This window comes from Uloborus diversus, chromosome 7, assembly GCF_026930045.1.
Source record: "Uloborus diversus isolate 005 chromosome 7, Udiv.v.3.1, whole genome shotgun sequence".
Taxonomy (NCBI): domain Eukaryota; kingdom Metazoa; phylum Arthropoda; class Arachnida; order Araneae; family Uloboridae; genus Uloborus; species Uloborus diversus.
The window spans coordinates 88,241,525-88,260,308 of NC_072737.1; the positions used below are offsets into that span (position 1 = coordinate 88,241,525).

The 18,784-nt window shown below is 35.3% G+C and overlaps 1 protein-coding gene across 1 annotated transcript in view; it reads right to left on the reverse strand.

Moving 5' to 3' along the window:
• LOC129225753 (G protein-activated inward rectifier potassium channel 3-like) overlaps positions 1–18,470 on the reverse strand; it is a 77,726-nt gene extending 59,256 nt beyond the window's left edge. Inside the window, exon 1 of the mRNA XM_054860252.1 lies at positions 18,244–18,470. The gene's annotated coding sequence lies outside the window, so the exon portion shown is untranslated. The remainder of the gene's footprint in view (positions 1–18,243) is intronic.
• Positions 18,471–18,784: the final 314 nt, after the last annotated feature.

Below are 18,784 nucleotides of genomic sequence, written 5' to 3' on the forward strand. Positions count from 1 at the left end.
AAAAGGTCCGATAAAGCCGAAGTGGTGCCCAGATCCTGGTAAAATTTGGGTTCCTTCTCACGAGAATATCCGCTCATTTTCAAAGTAGTAATTAAAAAAAGGGGGGAGGGGGAGGAAAGGATGAAAGGAAGGGCCCATTTTAGTGCCTCAGAAATTATAGTTACCAGGTCCACGGACTCACTGGGCCATATGTTAATCAGGTTCTGGATAGAGATTATTTTTTATTGCAAATACGATGACACAAATATTGCGTATACATTATGACACAAATTCCAGCTTTTGCTACGAATATACACACACACACATATACGATTACTTCATGTGTCTGCAGGTTGTAATTTATTAGACATATTTGTGGGCTCCAGTTATACAAAAACCCATTCAATGTAATCTAAATATATAAAACTCAAAGGTGACTGACTGACATAGTGATCTATCAATGCACAGCCCAAACCACTGGACGGATCGGGCTGAAATTTGGCATGCAGGTAGATGTTATGACATAGTCATCCGCTAAGAAAGGATTTTGATAAATTCTACCCCCAAGGGGATAAAATAGGGGATGAGAGTTTGTTTACCGAAATACCCATGCAAAAACAGAGTCAAAGGGCAAATTGAAAATGAAAGTGAAAGCCTTGCTTGAATTAGTTACGCAAGTTTTATTTATTAGCGAATTGAAAATGACAACAGATAAAATTTTAACTCATTAAAAGTTTTCAGGCATATTTTGGATTGCATTTGCTTTGTTTCGGTTTAGTAATTTTGGTTATAGACTCTGCTTTGTATTTGGCATTTGTTGGGAATATTTCGATCACTGGGAATCTGGCGCGGTCGTCTCACTTTTGGCATAAATAACTTTATTTAGGTAACCCTGTTGATTTGTAGTAACCTTATGTCAATAGATATTTCTAGTATCTTTGTTTAGGTTCGCAAAGAAAATTACCTCTCGCGCAGGAGCTGCAGCCAAAAATTGACGCCAATGAAGAGAGATCGCCAGATTCCCAGTTATCGAAATCATCCCCATTTGTTTTGTTTTCGTTTGGTTTAAGTATAGGTTTTGACGGTTCGACTTTTTTAAAATGGCTAAAGAAAATCTGAACGTTAATGGAGAAGTTGAAGAATGTACTGTCGTCCCTATTGTTGGTGACGGTGCATGTTACTCGAAGTTAAATCCCGGTTATCACAAATTTGCCATTTCAACTGCGCTTGCGCGCGGACTTAGCTTTTTGGGCTTTCTGTTTTAAGATTTTGTGTTGCTTGTTTATATTTAGGCTGAGCGAGAGTCTAACCAATTTAATGAATGCGTTAGAATATTTTCACAGCGATTTCGTGATATATTATATGAAACTACGGATATGAATAACTGGTAATCTTAATAGAAAAGAGACACTTCAATATTTATTAGTTTGGAAATATTTATTTACCATAAATGTAAAATACGTTGTGTACTTCAAAAATGATTGGAATATTAGTACAGAAATCCGTCTTTTGCGGATATTTTTCGTTAGGCGTAAACAGCTTAGTATTATACATTTTTATTTAGGTTGAGGGTTCGGCTTTGTATTAGAAGTGATGCTGCAATTCTAGTACGCTCTTCTGAGGTTAAAAATTTGGTCCTGAAAAGGGACAGACAAATCAGACACCGAATCCATTAATAATTAAGACGCAAAATTCAGACTTTACCGAGGCTTAAAAACTAAATCAGAGTTTGTTATTTCTAATTTTTATCTGTTGCCATCTCATATTTATTACCAAACTTAAAATGTTTGTAATTAATTTTAGCAAGATTTTTGAAATCGGCTAAGTCCGCGCGCAAGCGCAGTTGAAATGGCAAATTTGTGATAACCGGGATTCAACGTCGAGTGTGCATGTTTGTTTCGTGTTCTCTCTTATTTAATGTACGGAACACAAGATAGAGCGATGGAGGTGCGTTCAGAAATTGTCAGATATGTGGTTAATGACTGGAGCAAGTTCTCAATTATGACCCACGACAGGAATGGTGATAAGTACTTAACACCTGACGAATATTTTGCTGATATGATGAAAAATGCTACTTATGGCGGACTTAGTGAGTTAATAGCAGCAGGATTAATATTCCCATTTAAAGTTTGAATGCTTAGTTACTACGGTTTAAGAATTACTGTCTAAAGTTGATCCAGACAGTATTCATATACACGACAAGCATATTCAATGGTTATGTGAGCGCGCCAAAGAGCGATCGAGCAGCAACTATCAACGATATCCTGCTCATGTCGATTGAGGGCGAAGAAAAGGTCTATACTTCGATTGATACTGTGGTTAATACAGATGACGCTACTAATTACCCTGTAGAATTTTTAAATTTATTGAAACCGCCAGGTTTGCTTTATCATAAGCTTATTCTGCGCGTGGGCGCTCCAATTATGCTGTTGCGAAATTTAAAACCACCAAAACTTTGTAACGGTACGAGACTGAAAGTGAAAGCGTTACATCGCAATATAGTGGAAGCCACTATATTCACTGGGTGTTCGAAAGGGGAAACTGTATTTATACCTCGAATCCCATTAATACCGAATGATATCCCGTTCGAATTTAAATGATTACAGTTTCCCCTAAAAGTCTGCTTTGCCATGACAATAAACAAGTCTCAGGGGCAAACTCTCAAATTTGCGGGTATTGACTTGAGAAAACATTGCTTCTCTCATGGACAGTTTTATGTTGCTTGCTCACGAGTAAGTTCACCCAGTAGCTTGATAGTTCTAGCGCCTAATATATACAAAGAAGTTTTGTAGGCCCTAATTTTTTACACACGCTAAACAAAAGTAAAGCCGCAAAAACTATACCTAATTAATAATAATACTTAACGCGAGCGAAGTCGCGGGCAAAAGCTAGTCAAAAAGTATAAAGCTGTTACCAAACTTGGAAAGACTTTGAGGTACATTAAGATTTCTTTTTTTTTAAGTTGAAGGACGAGCGGATATGACTCCATAACGACCGCCGTTCATCATTTCTATTAGCCAGCTTCGCCGATTAGCCAAGTCCTCTTTCGACTCCATGATCAAGTCGCATTGTTCTCTCAATTAAATACATCCTGTTCTTGAGACCCCACGTCATAGCGCCGAGGAAGCACCGTCTCGTTGGAACAATATTTGCACTTTCTAAACACTTAAATTTAAAATGTGGCAGAAATAAGATTAGGCTGATGATTAGCACTTTCTTTTCCAGTGCCTACTAAAATTACTGGTGAAAAAAATAACTGATTACGTTGGTAAGATGTTAAATTTGATCTTGCCTTTTTCGTTGGTTATGTTGTTTTATATTTAACGTATCGTGTTCCTGAGATCCTGCGTCATAGCGATGAAGAGCGGGTCGTTTCATTAGGACAACATTTGCGCTTTCTTAACACTCAACTTTAAAGTATGGCAGAAATAAGATTAGACTTATGATTAGCACTTTCTTTGCGATTGCCTACTAAACTTAAGTGAGAAAAAAATAACTGAATACGTTAGTAAGAGGTTGAATTGGGCCTTTCATTTTTCGTTAGTTATGTTGCTTTTACATTTAACATATCGCTCATTCGAAAGAAGAGTGCCAACAATACGAAGAAATGAAATTTTACAGGAGAAGCGTTTAAAGTTGAACTCTTCAGGCAATTTGCATTAAGAAAAGTTAAGTTTGTTGTGCTCTCCAATGATTAATATTAAAAGAAACAATCTGTCATTATTTTCCAAAGAAGGCCTTTGAAGAAATTTAAGAGAATTAAAAAAAATTAAAAATTTCGTATTGTGGTCCTTTTTTTTCCCAAATGATTGATATCTTGTTCTTGAGACCCCACGTCCTAACTTCGAGGAGCAACCGTCTCATTAGGACAACATTTGCGTTTCCTAAACATTTAAATTAAAAGCATGGCAGAAATAAGATTATATTGATGATTAGCACTTACTTTGCCAGTGCTTACTAAAATTACTGGTGACAAAAATAACTGATTACGTTGGTAAGTGGGTAAATTGGTCCTTCCATTTTTTGTTGGTTACGTTGCTTTAATATTTAACATATCTTGTTCTTGAGATCCCAGATCCCATGTCACAACAATAAAGAGTGGCCGCCTCATTAGAACAATATTTGTGTATTGGGAATACTAAAATTTAAATTCTGGCAGAAATTCAATTGAACTGATGGTTAGCATTTCTTTCCTAGCGCCTACTGAAACTGCAAGTTACGAAAACAACTGACCACATTGTTAAGAATTAAAATTGGGTTTCAAATTTTGCCGAATCTTCAACCAAAATTGCCGAATGAGTAGATTTTTGGAAGGTCACAGCCATCTCCCGTGACCTCCCGTCGGGACGTTCCTGCACTTGACAACCAAAATATTTCTTTTAAAAATATAATTTTTAAAGTAATGAACAACAATTTAGAATTTGATGGAATCAGAAACGGATGTGTGATTTCTTAAGTTAGATAAGTGTGAAAAAGTTTTCTTAGTTACATTTAAAATTATTATTATTAAACGAAATAAATGCGCTGTCTCGTGCGAGACAAAATGGCGAATTTTAATTGGATTGGCCACAATGTAGAAATTTGAATCGGATATTGCAAACAAGTGTAGTGAAATTTTTAGTAACGTCTTCAAATCTGCTATTGCGTTTACAAGACAATATAATTTTTCGAGCAATATTCTCTATAGAATGCAAATGTTGTGAAGCTATATTATTTTATACAGAGTGATGAAAGAAGTAACCTTCGGTACATGTAGCAACACCGGCAAAGCTGTCAGACGACATGTTATCAGAGAAGCCCGCGTAACTGATAGAAGAGAGTCAAAACGACTTATTTGATTAATTGCTAGTATGTCTGAAATGTCTTTTTGTCTTCAACCAGAGAAAGCTGTAAAATTTATTTGCCTATTTTTAAACTCCTGGAACGCAGATGTGTCAGACAGTAGCGAGTATTTCTATCATAAATTATACGAGTTTTACAGATCATTGATAATTTCTGACCTACTAGTTGTATTAATCCATTATTATTATTAGTTTTTTACAAACACGATACAGGAAAAAAAAAGCTTTTGAAAGAAAAATCGATATCAAATCACAGATGACAACTTTTCGATTAAGGGCTGAATAAATGAGAAAAATTAATAATGAGTAATATTAAATAATGATACTTCGTATTAAAATTTTTTTGACTACATAGCTACTTAAAAATATTGTGAACACTTGACATTTTCTTTAGAGCAATAACAACAGATAAAAACTAAGTATTTTTTCGTTAAGTTTTCTTATTCAAATTTCAACTAGTGATTTATTAGCTACAGAAGAGTAAATAAAATTTGGCAGTTTTTATATTAAAATTTTGGCAGAAAATTAGGATTTTTTAAAATAAAAATATCGTTACAGAACTCTTTTGTGGTTTGGGGTCAAAATGTCGCCACCGAAATGTCGCTTGAAAAAATGTCGCCGGTCATTTTGGGCCGGCGACATTTTGATCGCGACATTGATTTAAATTTATCAAAATGAAAGATGTAAATGGATTAAATTTTTGCGGGGAAAGCAGGACGAGGGGGTCATTGTTTTAAGCTATTTAAATCTCAGGCTAACTTAGAAATTAGGAAAAACTACTGCTTTAGTAGTGTCGTGGGCACTTGGAATAGCTTATCAGAAGAGGCGGTAATGAGCAAGGGGGTGGATAGCTTTAAGAGGGCTATTGAACTTCATTGAGTACTAATTAATTGACTAGGGCCAGTCTAGCTGGGTCCAGAGCCTGTTGCTGGTCGTCACATTTGTATTTGTATTAAGACCCACGTATTTTGGCGTTCCCTCTTTTGTTAACCGAATTCAAAAAGGAACAGGTTGCCCATTTTGTGCCTTACTCATATTGGCCTTTATCCCTTTCTATCTTTTTTTCGGTTGTTACCTAATAGTTTAAAGCTGGATGAATATATTTTGATGATTTTTTTTTGAAAATCGGCGGATGTAGACAAGCAGGTCCAACTTAATGAGTCCATTCACAGACTATAAATGCTCTTTAGAATGACAGTTATGTCAGAAGATTAGTAAACTGGCAAAATGTATCTTAATGCCAGTGGTTTCGAAACATTTCTAAGTTTGTGGCACCTTTTGAAGATTTAGTTTTTCTTTTACGGCAACCTACTCTATATTTTTTATTTTATACCTATTGATACCGTGGATACTTTGTGGCACCTTCGTCTATCCCAGCGGCACTCAGTTTAGGAACCCCTGCCTTAATGTGTTTTTATTACTAAAACTGTTAAATATGAATCTCATTGTTTATAAGAGGGGATTACAATCATGTAGATATATTAACAGAAACTTTCACGTGAGGTTCGAATGAGCGATTCCGTAAAATAGACAGAACAACAATCAACAAATGGACAATAATTTTTGAAAATCAGTTTTGCAAATATTTTGACGTCACGTTAATTTTATTTCCATTAAATAAAGTTTAATCATTTAATTTTATGCTATGCAGGAATCAAACCTTCGACTTTTGGAATGGAAAACAGATGTCTTACCATTCGGTTACAAAGAAATAGCGTACAAAATGAACTATAACTGCTTTATTTAGTAAATTACCGCCCAATAGCCAGGGCTAAAGCAGAAATACATGAAATACACCGCCAGCTCAGTCATTTCCAGCCGAGGACTGCAGTTTCGTGCTTATTAACACTCATCAGCCCGGCATAGGAAAGTGACTGAGCTGGAGATGGAAAACCTTAAGCTTTTTTGGCTTCCTTAAGAGGTTTTCCATCTCCAGGAAGCTCAGTCACTTTCCTATGCCGGGCTGATGAGTGCTAATAAGCACGAAACTGCAGTCCTCGGCTGGAAATGACTGAGCTGGTGGTGCATTTCATGTATAACTGCTTTATACACAACTAAAAAAATATTTTTTGATTAAAATTTTGTTGGAGTATTTTGTAACTTTTAGGTAATTTTGGTTTGTTTTCCTTTAAAGAATATAACGAAACAAATGATGAATTATCAATGTATACGTCAATACCTCTCGCAGAGATATCATCTGCAACTTTTTAAATGAACGTCATCGTTAAAATGAACGCGTTCAGCGTACGGGTCGAAACAGTGAACGATCCTGAGATGTACGGATCATTAAAAAGAACGACATTGCCCATCTCTTACCGAGTTCTCACTGATCGACTTCAAAAAAAGAAATCAGGTGCTGTGTGCGTATGATTTTTTTTAGTTTGTATGTTCAAATAAGGATCGTCAGATTTGCCGTTCTTGTTTTATTTCTACAATTTGATCAGTGGATGCCTCGTTTCAAATCATCTGCTTTGTCATTGGAGACAATTCCGTAATTAAATTACTGTTCAACCACAGATTGTATGGAATTTTTTAACGTCCAGATAAGAAAAATCGATCTGAATGAGGGGGAAAAGTAAAAATTTGATGCGCGTATTTTGCTCATTTGAATGAGACTCTGCTTCTGCAAAAGCTGGCATCGCTAAAAAATAATAGATTCGTCCATTTCCGGCTGTAAAATGGATGTTTGTCTTTCCATACAATTCGTGACGTACATGATCTAAGGTTTTAAGTGAACTTTTCTGATATTTTCCCATTTTTAAGCAATTTCTCACTTTTTATTTAGTGCCTAGCTTTTAAACTTTGCATCTGCCAAATTTGCTTTGGTTTCTCCCGTCCATCGCTTTATATTTTCGAACATAGTAATATATGTCGCTCGTTCTAGTTGCCGTTGTTCTTAATATTGACTTTGCGCAACTTCTTCAATTTTCGGTTTCTCTACATTGCAAGGCTGCCCACGAGGGAAGGGGACATTGCACAGACTGCGCCATTGAAATTTGTAGGGTAATTTGAGATTGTGGTTTCTTTTTTGGAGGGGCAACCAGAAAAGTATTGTTCTACGGGGTATTCCGTAGCATTTGAGAGAATGGGGGGGGGGGTGGAGTATCCCTCCCTTAAAGACTCCATTGCGTGCTCCCTTGTGACGCTTTTTTTTCTTTCTTTTCACATTTCATAAAAATAAAACATAAATAAATATGAGAGAGAGAGAGATAGAGAAAGAAAGAAAATAATTATATTTCTTATTAGGTATGTGAGAATTCAGAGATTGCTGTGTTTCCACCACCCCCATGTTTGCTAAATTTACGTTCCTGGTATTATTATAAAATGAACGATGATGTGTAATGCAATTTAAAAGATGGATGGACGAGTAATTTACGAAATTATCATAATGTGGAACCCGTAACATGGGCACAAGCCAATTGGCGAGATACGAAACTATCATAACATGGGTACAAGCCAATTGGCGAGAAAATTCACCATACATTTGTAAATATACAGGCGAACCAAAAGACCTTCTAATTTTTCTATTTCGGGCAAAGCCGTGCTGGTACCACTAGTTGAAAATAAATGTCGAGGTTCTAGCAGTCACTGCTAGATTTTTAATTCAATTGGAAGCATGGGCTCTCTCAGCAGACAAACACATTTAACTTTTCCGGCAATGCCAATCAATTGACAAAAACGCAAGTCGTGAAGGTCACGATGAAATGCATTCCACATTGCCTAGGGCAAATATTATACAATGCAACGTAATAAATATTAGTAGTTGATTTTCTGTCGGGTCACACGGAAAGACTAAAGATCGCGGATCTGTTCTCTCTTTGTTTCGCTTGTCAAACGTTCTCTACTGCTAAAAGTTTTCACATAGAATCCAATTACAATGGTCTGCTGCTTGGCATAGGAAACTGATGTAGGGTCGGCAGCGGCGGTGAAACGAAGATGGCATCCACTTTTTGATTTTCATTTTTTGGCTATAGGGCGTCAATAAAACTCCTCTCTCTTATCAATTACTAGTGGTATCCACACGGCTTTGCCCGTAGTAGAAAATTAAATTGTCTTTTAGTTCGCCTGTATATTTACAAATTATGTCTGATGAATTTCTCGCCAATTGGCTTGCCCATGTAATGGTTACACGATATGATAACTTGGTAATTTACTTGTCCATCTTATGATAATTTTGCTCCGGAAAATGTTCTTAAAATTGCAATAGAAAAAGAACAAAATCGAATTTTCAAAAAATCGCTTCGAGGTGCACCCCCCATGCTACAAACTAATTTTGTGCCAAATTTCATGAAAATCGGCCGAACGGTCTAGACGCTATGCGCGTCACAGAGATCCGGACAGATATCCAGACTTTCAGCTTTATTAGTAATATAATAATAATAATAAAGTCAATGAACAGTAAAAATCAAGATAAGCGGTCGCAACTTACCGCGGGGAGAATATATAAAAAAGTGGCGACTAAAAGAATCCGCATCATTCCCCCCCCCCCACCACCAAGTCGCCACTCTCCCTCCCCCTTCACGGCGCCAGGAACAATTTTATGTTGGCTGAAAAAATTCTCTTCGAATAAATTATTTTCAGTTTTAGTTCTTGACTATGCAATTAACGTTATTGCCTCTAATTAGTTGTATGAACCTTTATTTAAACTGATAATTTCATATTAAGCAGTAAGTTACCGCCAGCGCTAAGGCAGAATTACATGCTATCTGGATGGGATACCGATAACTCTGTTATCCCACCCAGAGACTGCAGTTTCGCCCTTGTTTGGACCCAGCAGTCTGGAGTAGGTAATAACCGAGCTGGTGGCAGATGACATTTCACGGCGGTAACACTCTCAGCTTCAATGAGATGACATTTGCCTCCAGTTCGGTTATTCCCTACTCCAGACTATTACGAAACCGCAGTCCAAACATGGACGAAAATGCCGTCTCTGGATCTGAAAACCGGGCTGTCGGTATATTGCAGGATAATTTTATGTTTTAGTAGCAATTTAAAAGATAATTTGTTGTTTGGATACCATTTTTGGTTTACAAAAATGTGTTCACTTATAAATTTTCTTTTACTCACCGCTAACGATCAGAAAAATATCCCAATTTTGGTATTTAATGTATAAGGTGATCAGAATTTGTTTTCCTAAAAACGGCACAATGTAAATTTTAGGCAGCAATATGCTGTAAAATACTTACACATTTTTTAACGGTTTGTGATTATTAAAGAACAAAAATAAACAGGCAAAAAGGAAGAATTGTACTTCAGATTTCAATAGACACTCATCATTTGAAACTGAGAACTTTGACGCTTCGTCTTCGTGTTTGCTATTAGTCTCTCAGACCAGGTAGCAAGGTGAAAGGTTTTGGAAATAGCCTTAACACTACTTAAAATTAACCGAAAATCGCTGAGATGTGCAAGAACTGCACCACCACCTTTCGGTAATTTTAATGGCTTCTATTTTATAACCACACTTGAAAATTTTAAAGACATTTCCCGCATTTTTATTCACAAAATTTAAAGGTGACATTATAATTTCTACTTAAATATTTTGTCAATTAGCCAAGTGCGATTTATAAAAAATGAAAAACTGGTTTATATTTGCTAAATATGGTAACTATTTACTACACACTGAATCTACTAATCGCGTAATTGTGCTAGCTTTTCGCCATATGGTTACTGTTATTTTTTCACTTTATTTGACTACCTTGATCGTCGCTCTATTTGATCATCTGTGCTCAAGTTTCTTACAGTAGGTTACTAACTTTCACAAATGAGCACGTTTCTGCGTCCCCACACAATGCGCGGGGACAACGGGACAGGATGCTTGAAAACGGGACGTATGGTCAATTTATTAATTTATTTCACTGTCGATAATTCGACTCTGAACAATTCGAATTTTCAAATGGATTGTGTATATTTTTGGTTTATTCGATTCTGTTATTCGGTTTGGTTTATTACACATCGTAATTTTATGTGACAGGCACCTATAGATACGCTATAAGTCAAAAAGTCTCAACCCTCTGTCAGTCGAAGTAGCAATTTTCAAAAAGCATGATTGAAACAGTGAGAAGCAAAGGGATGTAAGTGGCAAAATTAAAAATTTGAAGTTAACCAGCGCAAATAGTAGGGGAACGTCTCCTCTGTCTTGGGGCAAGAGATAGTACTAGTAGCTCTGGTAAGTGCTGCTGTACAGCATAATTTATTAAAAAAATTCAATAAAAGCCTACCTATGATGTTATCTTTAAACGTGTTTTACTCTCACACACACAAAACTTGAAAATGTTCACTTACATTCCTTTGCGAAAAAATGTTTTAACATTGAACTCAATTTCGAATTCAAGTTCGAATTTCATGCAGAATAACATTTCTCCTGACACATTTCTATCCAATACGAAGTTAAATACCGGTCGTTTCATAGTGAATGGAAAAAAAAAAAAAAAATTGAGCTTGGATATCTTGAATTCAAATTATGTTTTTCGCAATCACGATTATGTGTGTGTATGTAGTCGTATTTGTTTGTGTGTGGGGGGGGGAGGGTGTATGTTTGTTTGTGTGTGGGGTGTATGTGTGTGTAGACATGTGTGTGGGTAATTGTGTGTTTGTGTGTGGGGATGTGTGTATGTGTAGTTTGTGTAGGTGTCTGTATGTATGTGTGTGTGTGTAGGTGTACGTGTAAAGGTAGGAAAGTAAGTGACGCAACCTGGAGACGGTTTTCGCTAGAGGAGCAGCATCGTGAGGAGGCCGGCCGACAGCGGTGCTGTAGAGGGAGGCGGGGGAAAATAAAATCATAAAAATTCAAAACTGTCAAGTGAGAACAATAAGCAATCGTGATTGCTCAAAAAAAAAGAAAAAAAAAAGCTAAGTAAAAATTCTGTAATTGCTTTATTTAGCCAAGGGAAAAAAAAAACTTGATTTTGAAGATATAATTAAGTCAGTTTTATACAGCAACAGCGAAAGATATCCGAGCCCGGGTTACAAATTTGTCATACTGTTAATCAAAATAGCACCATTACGCCGGAGAAAAGGAAAGCGTGAATTGTTCTGGAATAATATTGAATAGTTTATGCATGTATATCTTTTTAAAGTTCTTTTATGGAAGATGTTTCTTGAGTTTTAATAATTTTAAATACTACTTTTGATCCTTATTAATTGATTATTTGACCAAGAAACGTCAGAGATGTTTTTGATCCTTTATAGTGTATTGATGTTTAAATATACGTACCATGCTAAATATTGATCTTGAAACACACAGAAATAATAAATAAATGAAAATAATTAGTGTACTTTTTGGAAATAAAAGATAATTATAAATTTATTTATAAACAATATCGTTTTTTTAAGTTAATTCCCCCTTTTTATTGGCGAACCACACTTAATATTAAAAATACAAATAATTGAAAAAATAAATATATTTAATGTACTTTTTTGTGAATAAAAGATACAATTCTTAATTTATTTCTAAACAATTTCGTTTACTTTTAATTAATTCCTCGTTTTGAAACCATCTGACATTACTTCATTTCCCAATATCAACGTCAGTTTCGCAAACGAACTAATTTTGCATGAATATTGAAGGTCTCTCAGTAATTTAAATTATCGCACTTGTTTCTCACTTTCGACTTCGTTATTTATATGACTGTTGGTTCTGTATTCTTTGTAGATATTTCGTCCTGTTTTGTGTGTTCATATTTCAGATTTTATGCGTCGAAACGTATTCGTAGGGTTTTATCAGAACATTTTTTGCTGTAGCTGATTATCATATCAACATTAGCATCTTTGAGGGATCATTATGAGCAGGTTGGGTACCACGCACACTGCTAATCATTAAGGCTTCACGAGAAGAAAAATCAAGGCGCTTTTTCCCTTTCTGCATCAATTGCGAGCAGAGACGCTCCGAAATTTTGGGAGGGCGGTAATTTTCAACTCGCCGAATAGAACTCCAAATTATGCCGAATGATGATAATTTTGCTGAATGCAACCCTAAATTTCGGTAAACGATGATAATTTTGCTGAATGGAACACCAAATTTTCCCGAGTGATGATAATTTTTCCGAATAGAACTCCTAATTTTGCCAGAAGAAAATTCGTCAGAAAAAAAATGCCGAATAAGGACATTTTGGGAAGGTCATAGTAACCTCCCATCTGGGAGCCACTGATTATGAGGTACAAAAGGCAATATGAATCCCATAAACAAGTAGTCAACAAGAAGACCAACAAGAGCTGAGAAACGGGAGCATGCTGACGTTTACGGACGTTTTAAAAGCAGAAGCGAATACATTGATAAAGCTTGACCGCAAAGAGAAGGCGGATGACCTTGAAATGAAACCTCATTTTGTATCATTTGTAATAGGTAGCATCAGCCAGAAAGCACCTAAAAGAAAGAGTCGTTCTCACTGATCCTATATATTACAAAATAATAACAATCATCCTATTACAAACGATACAAATGATGTTTCTGCTTCAAGGTCATCCGCCTTCTCTTCGCGGTCAAGCTTTAGTGTATTGATGCTTACACCTAAAGTATAACTTTTATGGGCGTCATATCAAGGGCACTTTTAGAGTTAACTGTTTAAAAGTTAAATCACGAATAAAGAATTTAAACTAAAAACAAGAAATTTTTATTTCAAATGAACATTTTATTGCATAAATTTTTATTAATTAGATAAAATATTGAAGAATTCTCGGAAAATAATTTCTTGGAGGGAGAGCGAACAGTCGAAGTTTTTATGTTTAGCATCTACTTAAAAATAAATAAATAAATAAAAAATATTTTTAAAAAGCACACGCACACAGAGAAAGAGAGGATGAATTTTCCGCTGGCTCAGAAGTTGGCTTCCAGACCTTGCTCCCTTCTGGCCACAATTATATTCCACCTGTATCAGTATAATTTTGTACAGTTTTTGGTAAACCAGTACCCCTTCTCTGTGGAGGGCGGGCTTTTCCCTCTCTTCTCAGTTTTCAACCGGTGGTACTCGCACCCTAAGGGGTGCACCGGTGGAGAACCATTGCACTACATCAACTCAATCCATTGCACAATAGGATCTTGTTTTCTAAATTGTTTTCTCTTTCAATTTCTGTTTTGGCTAAACCACAAATGGTAGAAAAAAAATTTAAACACAAAAAGTATTTAAATAACCAAAAAGAAACTTCATAGTATTTTGATATTCATTTAATTGCATTGGCGCTTATGCCTTATAATTTGCTCGAGCTGTACAAACTATTGTATCTTACTATTTTTTGGCATTTGTACTGCAAAATGCTGAATTTTTAGCAAACAGTTTGTATTTAAACGAGTAACAGTTGCTTTTCTTCTTGCTTCAAGCTCTTTTTTTTTCTCAGATTTTCATATTATGCTGCAACTAGGAAGTTGAGGGTTTTCATTTAAAAGAAATCTATTAGAAAGCAATAAATTAAAAGAATTAAATAGCATCCTCGTAATATTTTATCACGTGAGCAATGGGGTGGTTCCCTTCAGTCAAAAGTAGTACATTTAGTCACTGAAATTGATAGAATAAGCAAAAAAAAAAAAAAAACTTGGAGCCAGAAAATACTATCATTTTCCTAACCGTTATTCTTTAATTTTTTTAAATGTCCGATTTTTCAAACAATGCGTGGTCTTGATGACGTCACAAATGATGCACTTTGCCGCATATTTCACCACGTTTCCATGTTATGATAATCAAGAAGCGAATTAAAATTGCGCTCTACGCTTGCTATCAACCATATCATTGCCAATACACGTGAGTAAAGATGGGAATTAAATATTTTGCCCTGTGAACGACAACAATAAATGGCATTTCATCATTTGTGATGTCATCCGGCAGAAGCGTAAACAATAAAAGCGAACCGATTTCAGTAATTTTTTAAAAATATTAAACAAAAACAAATTATTTAAAAAATGGTCAGTTTCTTTGTTTTTAAGCATGCTCTTTCAGAAAAAAATACTTTTAAAATTTTGGAAACGACCCCATTGTATTATTTTTGCTAAACTGAAGAACTCTTAAAATAATAATAACCGCATGGTTGCCAGATTGAATATTTTGCGAAAAATTAATTTGGTTGCTGTTTTTTTTAAATACAATAGGCAATTTAGCAAAGAAAATAAAATGTTCTCATGGTATAAGAAATATATCGCCCAAGCAACGCGCTTTAAAAATTTGAAAAAATATTCAAAAAAATAATTTTTTGAATGGATACATGATTATTTGCGTCGGCCGTCAATAATATTATAAGCATTTTAAAAAGCACAATTACACCACATCTTAACAAGCGTAAAGCAAACAATCGTAGCTTAATAATCCTTTTTGCAAGGATTTTTCAAGGCCTGAAAATACTCCTTGACATTTTGTTGAGGGGGGAAATTCATTTTAGAGGGGTAAAATATTGGGAAACAGAAAAAACTTAACCAGTAACCAACTCCCTCTACCCCCCCCCCAAATATAATAAATAAATAAAAAAGAAAGAAATATGAACTAAAATATTACACGGAAAGAAGATACGCGATTTTTTTTTTTATTTTTAACGTTTAGAATGTGTGAATTTCGTATTCAAAAAACAGCAAATCATTCTATCTTAAAATTTAACCCCTCTCCCTTTTTTTATTCATTTGCCAAGATGCTCAATTTTTATTAAAATACAAAGTGAAAATTCGCTAGACTAAAGGTCTTGATGCGTATTAAAAATTTTCGATGCGTGAAACACGTTTGTAGAGGTTTAAGAATATTTTTGGTTCCAACTAATACTTGTTTATGAACTTTGTCCAAGATTTTAAAGATGTGAATAATGAAGACAAGAAAAACAAGAAAAATAAATGTCAAGGATTTTAAATTTTTGATAATTTTTTTTTCATGAGTTATAAAACTCTAATTGTTTAGTAGCATATATAGCTCCTAAGAATGAGTATTAATTTCCATCTTTTTAGTTTTGCTCCTTTTCGTTATGCTATTGAGATAGAATACACTGCATTCATCATTTTATTTTTTGTAAAAGATTTGAAGAACAAAAAATTATTTGTAGTTAATGGAGCTCTTCTATCTTTAACAACGGAGCTTCATAAGTATCAGCTTTGTTCTAATTAAATTCCTCGTAAAACAGCAAATATGAGCTACCATTGACCTTTAGAGGCAAATGCTGCGCAGGTTTTGTATCAATTAACAAAACGAGGTGATGTTTGTGCCCCAAACTATGACCAACAGGGCAGCGGAGTAGGAGTTAGAGTCGGACATATTTTAGGGTAAAAGAGTCGTAGTCGGGAGCCGAAGTTTTAAAATTTCAAGAGTAGGAGTCAGACATTCCCCCCCCCCCCTAAGTCCGGAACTCTGTCAGTGCTTGTGGAGTCAGAGTCAGACTGATTTTAGGGTAAGGTAGTCGGAGTCAGCGTCGAAGGCTCTAAAAATCCCAGAGTCGGAGCCGTAGTGGGTAATTTTTCCTGAGATTCTGCAGCCCTGACTATATAACAGATGAGATACGAATTACCCGCAGACCACCAGAAGTCGTGTTTTCACACAATTGACACAGTTTAAGAGTCCTCCAGAACAGTGCATCCCTTCATAGAGGGATAAAAATTTACTTTCTAGCCTAAAAACATTCATGCATTAAAAAGGGGTTGTTAATCAAATCTGACCTTACTCCAGGTCAAGCGGGTAAATGGTGAGCAGAAAGTTGATCCTAAAACAATGCCTTGAGGATATGCAATTACATTGCTGCTGTGCAACGTGTGTTAGGTATAATCGCCTGACTAAATGTTTTAAAACAAAATGAAAGACCTTTTTTTCAAAACGGAATAATAACTTTGACATTGTTTATCAAACGTTTCAACCAAATTAAATGACAATATTATCTCAGACAAACTGCAAAAATAAACCTAACAGATGTGATTATACTGAAGACTGGCGCTACCCCCCAAGGCCAGACTAAATAAAAGTGAGACCGTGGGCCCAAAATAAATTGACCCCCCCCCCCCCCAAAGGCTTTTCAGCGGAACATAGTGGTTGATTTACAGGTTTGGGTGTCCCCTTGTCCATCACAGAGGTATGTAAATCACATGAAAAATGTGCATTTTTCGTATTGTTGTAAAGCTATGCATAATTCTTTAAGTAATTTTGAGCCCCTTAGGAAGAGGGGCCCCAGGCAGGCCTGTGCGGTAATCATGCCCTAGCCAACCCTCTCGTACACTAAGAAGACTACAGGAAACTGACAACAGACTACTACAGAACGTAGACAGCAGACTACGTAAAATAACAAACAAACAAACGGAAAAACTGACAAACCTGAGAAACAAAATCGAATATGTAATGGTCATTTAAGGAATGGAACGTTTGCTGTTTCTTCTTCTCGTAGCAGAGTCCCATACTTTTCTTCATTGGAACCACACAGATCACCTCGATTTTTAATTTATGCGAGCACACCAGCGTTTAGCTCCTGACCTTTTTTTTTTCTTTGGTGAATTTTTAGAAAGTGAAAGGAATTTCAGACGATTTAAGCTTCAATACAAGCTCTATTCAATACTCTTGTTAGAATATCTCTATCCGATTATCTCTGAAAATACTTTTTTAAGACTCTCAATATCCTCATTACTATAGAAAAACAATTATATGGTGGAACAAAAATGTTTTCAAATTTTTTTAACTGATAACTTGAATCAAAGAAACCTTTAAAATCCCGTATGATTTGAAAAATTACAACAGCTACAAACCTATGCTTGCATGAGTTGATCATTGAAATTAATTTGTCATATTAAAGACAAAATTAACTGTATAATAACTATTATTCTTGCTTGTTTCTGGCAACGAGTAAAAAGATAGTCACTCCCACCAACGGCAGAGTTAATCATAATAAAAGCCCATAAAACAAAAATGCAAGAAACGGCGAGAACTAAGCGCGCATTAAATTTCTGGTTTTTAAATTTGTTAATTAACTATTGTAACAAAAAAAGAAAGAAAAAAAAGGCTTGGTCAACATTGAAACATATTACTGCACACAAAATGCTTCGGAAACTTTAGAGTTGTGAAGAATGAAAAAGGCTTTGAATTTTTTAAATGATAATTTCACTTTACTTGCCTTCGAATATAGTACAGCTCAAGATTGTTGGCGCTCGCCAAACTGCAAAAATCATTTTTATACACACATGTTGTTTGCAATCTTGTAAACAAACAATGACACATCACGGAGAAAACTTGTCTTTTTAGTTCTTGATTTTAGCAACTCTGGCTTCTTTTTACTTCAAACAGTTTTGATGTAGATTCGTTCGTAAACACGCCAACAATTTTGAATCGGGCTATCTGTATCTAAAACCACATCAAACTGACTAGAATAATTCAGGGGTTTACAGAAAAAACATATTAAAAGGAACATAATTTGTGCGTTAGCTCGAATATAAACTTTTAAATTAGATACAATTAGCCGTGAAAAATGAAAAATAAATGCACCTTACCATGTTCTTAAGGTTTTCTTATAGTTTCCTTTCCGAAATTAAGATTCACAATTCCTTATAGTAAAACTTTCACTTTCGTAGCTGCTCTGTCCGAAGAGATAGTGAGGATAAAAATGGTTAAGCCGCTAGGTTGACACATGAATGAAAGCAATGACTATTGTTAGCGCGCATCAACTTTCGAAAACATCAAAAAATAAAAAAGTTTCCAATTCCCGTCGAAGTCAGAGAGCTTTGCAAAGCAAATGTTGCAAGAAGCCTATAGCTGTTGCGCTTATATGCGTAGGGAAATGTTTCCCCATACGAGGGGAAAAGAGAGATGAATTTCCCTTGTCATTCTTTTTTTTGTCAGTTGGAGAGTGATAGATATCTTGACTAGATCGCGCAGGAAAAATCCAGAGAGTTTTTTGACTCGGTGCTTTGATGGAGAAGACAAATACACTTTTTAGGTTCTGATTTATAATTTGGAGATAAAAAAGTTGTGCTGAATGAGGAAAAATGGGATCAGTAAAAGCAGTTTGTAGTTGTAACGAAGAATGAATTC